The 8,484-nt window shown below is 41.4% G+C and overlaps 1 pseudogene; it reads left to right on the plus strand.

Moving 5' to 3' along the window:
- Positions 1–1,697: 1,697 nt before the first annotated feature.
- LOC101601880 lies at positions 1,698–2,664 on the plus strand (annotated as a pseudogene).
- The last annotated feature ends 5,820 nt before the right edge of the window (positions 2,665–8,484 follow it).

Below are 8,484 nucleotides of genomic sequence, written 5' to 3' on the forward strand. Positions count from 1 at the left end.
AAAACTTTTCCTAAATATGTAACCTCTAGGAAGATATATAACCTCTAAGAAGATAAAGAGTGATCAATGAAGAAAACAAAATGTCTTTATTGCAAATGGAACCCTCAAGTGAAGATCTAGACATAGGCACTGGAAAGAACTTTCCTAAGAAGAGAAGTCTGGGTAGAGGATGCTTTTGTATGTCTTCGAACACTGCATCCACTTACAAAGGGCAGAGACATAAAACTTGTCTCATCAAGATAGGATCAACATTCACATAGCTAAGACAATGTAAAGAAGAAATAAAACCTGCTATCATTTTAGTGATGTATTATGCAGTATAAGACTTATGCCAAGTCACAAAATTCTTCTTAGTATTTATTTTGAATTATGCCCCCCTCTGCTCTTACAAGTTTGATGTATGAAAGGTTGCTTCTATGATATAGGAGTAGATGTTAATAATCATGATTATGTAAAAACAGATAATACCAATCTTTTATATATTTTAAGATGAAGAATAACACATATTTATAATGAAATAATTTTCAACTCCATATAAAAGCTAAGCCATGCTTCTATGAAGAATCAGTAAGACAAGCATGCCATATTAAGAAAAATAATATGAAAACAACATAACAAATCATACAACAGGAAGTATGACATCCCAGCAGTGATAGAAGAAGCAGAAATAAATTGTTAAAATGTGTTTGTGGTTTGGATAATATTATGTCATGACATTCTAAGTCATTTCCTAGTAAGAAAAGGGGAAACTTCTATTTCTTAGGAAATGCAAATTATTTACTAATCTAAACAATATAAATGACTTTCAGAGCAGTGTTCGTAGTTATATAAATGATTCATAGTAAAACTATTGTAGTCATCATCTACCAAACTTGGACTTTTTTGAAAATTTAACAGGAAATAAATGTTTCAGATTTTTAGTACAAAAGCCATTTAAGACAGAGATGTAATTCGTGTATTTATTCTATAACCACAGTTCTCCTTCTTCTACTCTCATAAATAAAATGTGCTAGGGCTGGATAGATGGCTTAGCGGTTAAGCACTTGCCTGTGAAGACTAAGGACCCCGGTTCAAGGCTCCATTCCCCAGGACCTACGTTAGCCAGATGCACAAGGGGACGCATGCGTCTGGAGTTCGTTTGCAGTGGCTGGAGGCCCTGGCGTGCCAGTTCTCTCTGTCTATATCTGCCTCTTTATCTCTCTGTCACTTTAGAATAAATAAATAAATAAATAAATAAATAAATAAATAAATAAAATGTTCTATATTGTGATCACCAAAGTGTTTTAGAATTGAATATCTTTGCATTATAAAATCATCACTGCATTTGACAAGGGAACAACAAATACAAGTGGAACATAAAATTCTTCTTTAAAATATAGCTGATTAAATACAACCAAATTACATTGGAGAGAGAAACAGAATATAAACATGTTATACTCAGTGAAGAGATATATTTCACATAAGGTAGAAAACCAAGGGTAAGACTCAAGATGGCTGCCCTCATCAAGATGACCCAGGTGTGCCGCAGGTGAAAGGGGCAGCAGTGGGATGATCTGAGATGGTCTAGCATTGAATCATGTGGAAGCTTCTGAGACTAGAGAGCCTAATGGTGGGGGATGAGGACCGTGGGGGTGTAGAGGGAACAATTGTGTGTTTTCCCAGGCTAACTCCTACCCCTCCCTGGCCTCTGGACTAAAATGGGGAATACACTGGGCCTGGCACCGATGGGGACTTTCCCCTGCCTGACCCTCTGTCGAGAGGAACCTCTGCCGAACCCTGGGAGCTTCGACTAAAGGCACCCGTTATGCAAGAATGTATTCCCAGCACAGATGGAGGGAGTGAAGCTCATGGTCAACAGGTTCTGAGCAGCCATTTCCAGGTGGCTCACACCGTGCACAAGAGCACCTTGGACTTACCGGGCTATCATCTTCATGCGGCTTATGCAAGGGACTGACAACTTAGCCCTCTGAGGTTTCCCCCACTGTAGTTGGGGATATGGACAGCAGTGGAAGTCTCAACGCCCAGATCTTGCTTCTGTTGGCAGAGCGGCTTCGAGGTAAGGCTGGCTTCCAAACACAGCAAGCCAAGTTCCTGACATGGCAGTTTGAAGGCGCATACATACCAAGGAGATGACTACACGGCCATTCTGACCCTGGGAAATCCTGATCTGATTGGGAATCAGTGATCATGGTCGTTCACTTCCTGCAGAGCCTCATTCATCGTCTGGTGCTGGGAGAAGAGCTAGTTTATCATCAAAGGCCAGGGGAAGGATGAGCCATCTTGACTCTGGCTGGCAAATAATGAGCTGTACACTGGGTAGTACATTGAACGTGGGATCAGGCAATGCTCATGCGAGTTATTACCACAGGGCAAATGAACAGGTGCAGGTTGGGGTAGAGTTTGAAGCAAACAAAAGGCTACAAGATACAACCTTCTCCTTTGGTTACCACCTGACTCTGCCCCAGGCCAATATGGTGTTTCGAGGCTTAGTGGAGAGTAACGGGTGTGTTGGTGCTGTGCTGGAGAAGAAGATGCCTCCCCTGCCCGTCAACCTGGCCCTAGGAGCCTTCCTCAATCACTGGCTCAACAGATTCCATTGTGGCTTCAGCATCACTGTGGGCTGAGCTTGTCCCAGAGCCAGCCTCCACAGCAGCTGGAACCTCTCTGAGTTAGGTGCCCTAGGGCCAGAGACAAATTAGGCCCTTCTCCAGAGCCCATCTTGCTCGATGACCTTTAGGTCCTAGGGCAGAGTGGAGGAAAAGACGGTACCCTCCTCAGAACTGGAGCTGCCAAATGGTCAGCTGATGAGGCCATGGTTTAAGGTTCCCACCTCTGTCATCAGTCCCACTGCCATTTTTTGCATGCTCTACGGCTCTGAACTAAAGGAGAAAGATTAAGGGATATGTCTAGCTACCCACACCCCTTCCATCTTTGTTTTCCATCTGATTCCTAACCCTTTCTTCAGAGCAGAACAGTCTGTTTGGGATTAGTTCCCCATCTCACCTCCCCCACTAGCCCCCACCTTGGTTTCCCATCCCAGTTTCCCATCCCAGATTCTTCCAAAACTGGGAAAGGAGGGCTTAAGATCTACATTTTTTGGCCTCCCACAGGCCAAAGAATGAATCCACACATTTCCAGAAGGAGCTTTACCTCTTAGCCTTGAAGCTTCCTTCTTTCATTTTCAGTGCATCCAGAGAACAACTTTGTCTGCCTTTACCCCAACTCCTCTCCACCCACGACCACATGAAGAGGCAACAGTTATGACTGCTTTAGACTTTCATAGCAGTCACTGAGCTTCATTTCTATTGGTCCCAATCTCTCATCCCAGCAATTTCCCCATTTCCAGTCCAGTATGTCCCAGGTGGTCAAGGAAAGGAAGGAAGCCCGGCATCAGCTGCAGATCTCTTGGAGCAGTGGCATCATAGTAGACAGTCCCTGGATGTGATACCAGTATGCATTGTTAATGTCTGGAGCTCAGCCAATAGACCAATCAGCTTTGCATACAGAAATCTGTGGAGGAAGAAGTAGGGTTACCAGGAAAATAAAGCAGGTGGGAATCCTGTCCTGAGGTCCTGACCCCCTGAACTCTCCCTCAGTGAAACTGTGTCTGAACATTAGAGAAAATCAGGCTCTGGTATGGTGAATTTGTCAGGAATTTCAAAGGTCTCCAAGGTGGCTTCTATCTGACACTATCTTCCCTTATCATGCCCAGTTTTTCTTGAATATGGAGCTCTTAGGCCAAGTGTTAAGAAAGCCCCTGACTTCAACAGTGTAGATTCTGATGCTTTCTAGAGCAAGTTCTAGAAGGTGGGTGTGTTCTCAGATATAAAGCATTCGCTTTCTAGCAAACTCACTGAGGAATGGGTAAGAAAAAAAGTGGAGAATACATCAAAGCTTGCATAGACCATAAACTATTGACTCAGGCTTTGGCCATGAAGCTACGAATGACCAGAATTTCAAGGGCAATTTAAAAAAAAATTAAGGAATTGGCCCAATGGGGAGGAAAGGATAGACGAAGAAAAGTAAACAAGTCTCCCAAAAAATCTGCTTTCATTTGGAAAAGTTGGAGAGGTGAGGTAATGGATGTCACCAATCTCAGGAATGCCTGTCACTAAGAGCCTGTGAGCTACTACCTTGCATCTCTACTGAACAAATAATAATAAATCTGGGAAAAGTGAGATGAAACAGCAGTAAAAGCAATTTGGATACCTGAACCATGTATGTCAGGGGTGGCCTGAGGGAAGGGCTGGATCCCCAGGAGACCTGGTTTACCAAAGGGAAAGACAGTAAAATCATTATTCATTTTGAAAACAAAAAAACAAGGGTAATACATGTTTAGCTGAAATGAGATACTGAATTTTTTATTGCAGTGTCATCTGAGTTAAAAGATGTATACTTTTGTGAACTCTATAAATTGAATCTGTATTTTGGATATTTAGGGACTTGCTGTCTTCTAGAGGTGGCCAAGTGGAGTCTCAAGAGCTGCCTTTGTTTTGTCTGGTACATATAATGTTTGGCATTTTACATAGCAAATTAGATGGCAGAAATTAAACTGGTGATTTCACAATAAAATTTTGATTTGAAACCACTCTTGGAGCTATGGAGCAACATCCCTAAATAGGAAAAGAACCCATTTCTTCAAGTGACAACTATTATTAAAAACAAGCTGCTTTGTGTAGGGTCTGTGCTTTCCATTCTAACCCAATCCACACAAAATCTTCTTTATTGTTATCTGACAATCTTCTATAAGCTTTGTGACCTCCTTTTTTTTAGAGAGCCATGCTGGATTTGTTTGTAACTAATTTCTTTCTCACTTCTGCAAAGGTTACAGTGGCTTTTGAATTATATATCTATATTTATCTATATCTCTATCATCTGTTTATCTACAGTTTTTTTTTTTCTAAGGTAGGGTCTCACTCTAACTCAGGCTGACCTTGAATTCACTATGCATTCTCAGGTTGCCCTCGAACTCTCAGCGATCCTCCTACCTCCGCCTCCCGATTGCTGGGATTAAAGGCCTGCCACCATGCCCCGTTTTATCTACAGTTTTTATTGATTATTCATTTTCAAGGAGAGAGAGAGATAGAAAATGGGTAGACCAGACCAATGGCTCTAATGTCACTTTGTGATTCTAGCTTTATATGGGTACTGGGTAATCAAATCCAGGCATCATGTTTTACAAGCAACTGCCTTTAAATGATGAGCCATCTCTCCAGCCCCAAGTTAAATATATTTTAATGACTGAGTAACTCATTTTCTCCTAATAACATAAATGGAAGGACATTAGAAGAGAGTGGCATGGTAGACATAAATTACAAACCATAACCATTTCCACATATTACTATAAAATTACAATAAAAACATTGATTGGTTTTAATTTGTCAAGTATTGGGCTAAATTAAATCAGTTAAACACCACAACAATAATGTGAAATAGAAATGCTATGTCTCCTTTTCCTTTCCTTCTTAAAAATACATGAAGATACTATAATTTGATCACACTCTGGCTTGATACCCTTTTCTGTCACCCCCTCCCTGCCCCTGTTGCACTTAACACCCTCCACTTTTCCCATATTACATCTTCTGCTTTGATGTCTCATTCTTTTTTGAGACAGTGTCATACTCTCTCCCAGGCTGACCTGGAACTCATTCTATAGAACAAGCTGGTCTCAAATGCATACAATTCTCCTACCTCAGACTCTCAAATGCTGGGATTAAATTCATGAGCCACTATGCCTAGCTGTCTAATATTCTTTCTCTTTTTATTAGATATGGACATATTTAGTATGTAAACAGCACATGTTGGTACCATTCTTTCCTTCCTCCCTGTCATTTTTCTGAGGAGGCCTTCATCTTTGTGGATGAAAGTCAAACCTATGGGGATTGTGGGTCATGCATTTTGGGGGAGCAGGCAATGTCTCTGTGCAAAATGTCCCAAATTGTGGCTCTAACAATCATTCTGCCCCCTCTTGCACAAAATTCCCCAAGCCAGACTGGGAGCATGTTAAGTCTACTTCAGTGATGGGCACTTAGGAGCCTCTGGATCTCTGTTATCATAGGGGTTGAGTGCCCTATGTGTCTATCTCCATCACCCTTGTGTTGATATCAGATTCACTATGAAAGCAGCACTCTTGTTCATTTCCCCAATTTCTCTGTGGTTTCAGGTGGGGCCAGGGTGTAGTCATTTATCTCCTCAGGTCCAGTTCCCATCTGTAAAAGAGAAGCAGATTCTCCAACTGAGAATGAAGTAAGCACCAGTTAAATGGAACAACAAATATTAATTTAGAGAGAATTTAATAGCCCCAGGTTAGTGGGAGCTTGGCAATGGAAAGTAGGATCATTATCTGGATATGATTCTGACTTGTTTCCGAGTTCCAGATATGGTTTCCTTTCCACTGAGTGGGATCTGTTAGCCAACCCAAGAGCATTTGGTTACCCATCATGGCTGTATGCCACTATTGAACTTATGTGAGCATCCTATCAGGTTGTTTGCTTCTGAGTTGCTTAGATATTGAGTTGCTTGGACAGATGTTAGCCACTTTCCCCTGGTAGCTCATGATGTGCCTTCCAGCACTAGATGGGCTAATTGCCTGGGGATGGGTTCTCCTCCAGAATCCAACCAGATCTCTCCGTGGTGGGTCCTGACAGCATATGCTGTCTTCAGCAGTAGGGTCTTACCATTAACCTCTGGTGGGTATTCAAGTGCTCTGACAGAAATCTGTCTTGTTTGTTTTGGGAGATCTAGTAGGTTACCCTGTTAAACAGCTCTTTGTGGATGTAAATGAAATCCTGGTACAAAGAATTACAGGCCAACACCAGGAGAAAAGAGAAAAGAAAAAAGCCAGAGAATAAATAGAAATAGGAGAAACACAGTTAGGTTTCATCTCACCCTCTCCTGGGCCCTTCAATTCAGGTGCTTTCCCTAAGGTCCTCTTCAGAGTTTCACCTGTTAGTTTATATAGGATTCTATGGTACCAGTTCGATTTGGGTTCAGTTTTGTGCCCCCCTCACCCTTTCCCTTCCCCTAAGCCTTACCTTCCTTATTGTCTAGTTCTCAAGATGCTATTCAGTTATGTCAGCAACTTGGGCTGATCCAGGTAAGGTACTGCAGATGAATGAGATCATGTGACAGTTGTCTTTTTGTGATTGTGTGAGTTAGAATGATCTGTTCCAAGTTCCACCAGTTTCCCCAAAATTCAATGTGTCATGTTTTTTCTTACTGCTGAGTAGAATTTCATCAAGTGGATGTACCACATCTTATTCATCCAATGATGGACAACTGGGTTGATTCCAGGTTTTAGCTATTATGAATAGGGAAGCTATAAATATGGTTGAGCAGAGATCTCCAAACTGAGATGTGGAGCATTTAGGGTAAATGCCCAGTAAGGGAATAACAGGGTCTGTTGGTGACTCTATATTCATCCTTTTCAGTAGTCTCCGTACTGATTTCCACAGTGGTTGTACCAGCTTAAGTTCCCACCAACAGTGAATTAGTGGTCCTATTTCCCTACAACCTTGCCAACACTTGTTTTCATTTGATTTTTTTAAATTTTTATTTATTTATTTGAGAGCGACAGACACAGAGAGAAAGACAGATAGAGGGAGAGAGAGAGAATGGGTGCACCAGGGCTTCCAGCCTCTGCAAACGAACTCCAGATGCGTGTGCCCCCCTTGTGCATCTGGCTAATGTGGGACCTGGGGAACCGAGCCTCGAACCAGGGTCCTTAGGCTTCACAGGCAAGCACTTAACCGCTAAGCAATCTCTCCAGCCCTCATTTGAATTTTTAATATTTTCTATCCTTCCTGAGGTAATGTGGAATCTCATAGTTGTTTTAATTTGCATTTCCCTAATGGTTAGGGTTGTTAAACATTTTCTCAAGTGTATGTTAGCCATTTGTAATTCTTCCTCTGAGAACTTCCTATTTAGTTCTCTGCCCTACTTTTTGAGTGGGTTGTTTGATTTTTTTTATTGTTTAGTTTTTTTTGAGTTATTTGTAGAGTATAGATATTAGGTTTCTGTCAGTGGTATAGCTGGCAAAGATTTTTCTCCCATTCAGTGGGTAATCTATTGGCTCTACTTATGGAATGTGTGCCTGTGCAAAAGCTTTTTAGCTTCATGAGATCCCATTGGTTGAGTGCTTGTTCAATTTTTTTGGCTACTGGGGTTTTGTTCAGGAAGTTTTTTCTAAGTCCTACATCTTGAAGAGTGCTTCCTGTTTTATCTTCCAGTACTTGAAGACTTTTGGATCTTATATTGAGGTCTTTAATCCATTTGGACTTGATTTTTGTGTATGGTGAAATGAATGGGTCTAATTTCATTTTTCTACACATGGTCATCCAATTTGTCCACCAACACCATGTGTTGAAGGTTCTATCTTTGTCTACATTATTGGCACCTTTGTCAAAGATCAAGCACCTGTAGTTTCTTGCCCTAATCTTCAATTCTGTTCCATTGGTCTATATTTCTGTTTTTATTCCAGTACCA

This window comes from Jaculus jaculus, chromosome X, assembly GCF_020740685.1.
Source record: "Jaculus jaculus isolate mJacJac1 chromosome X, mJacJac1.mat.Y.cur, whole genome shotgun sequence".
Lineage (NCBI taxonomy): Eukaryota > Metazoa > Chordata > Mammalia > Rodentia > Dipodidae > Jaculus > Jaculus jaculus.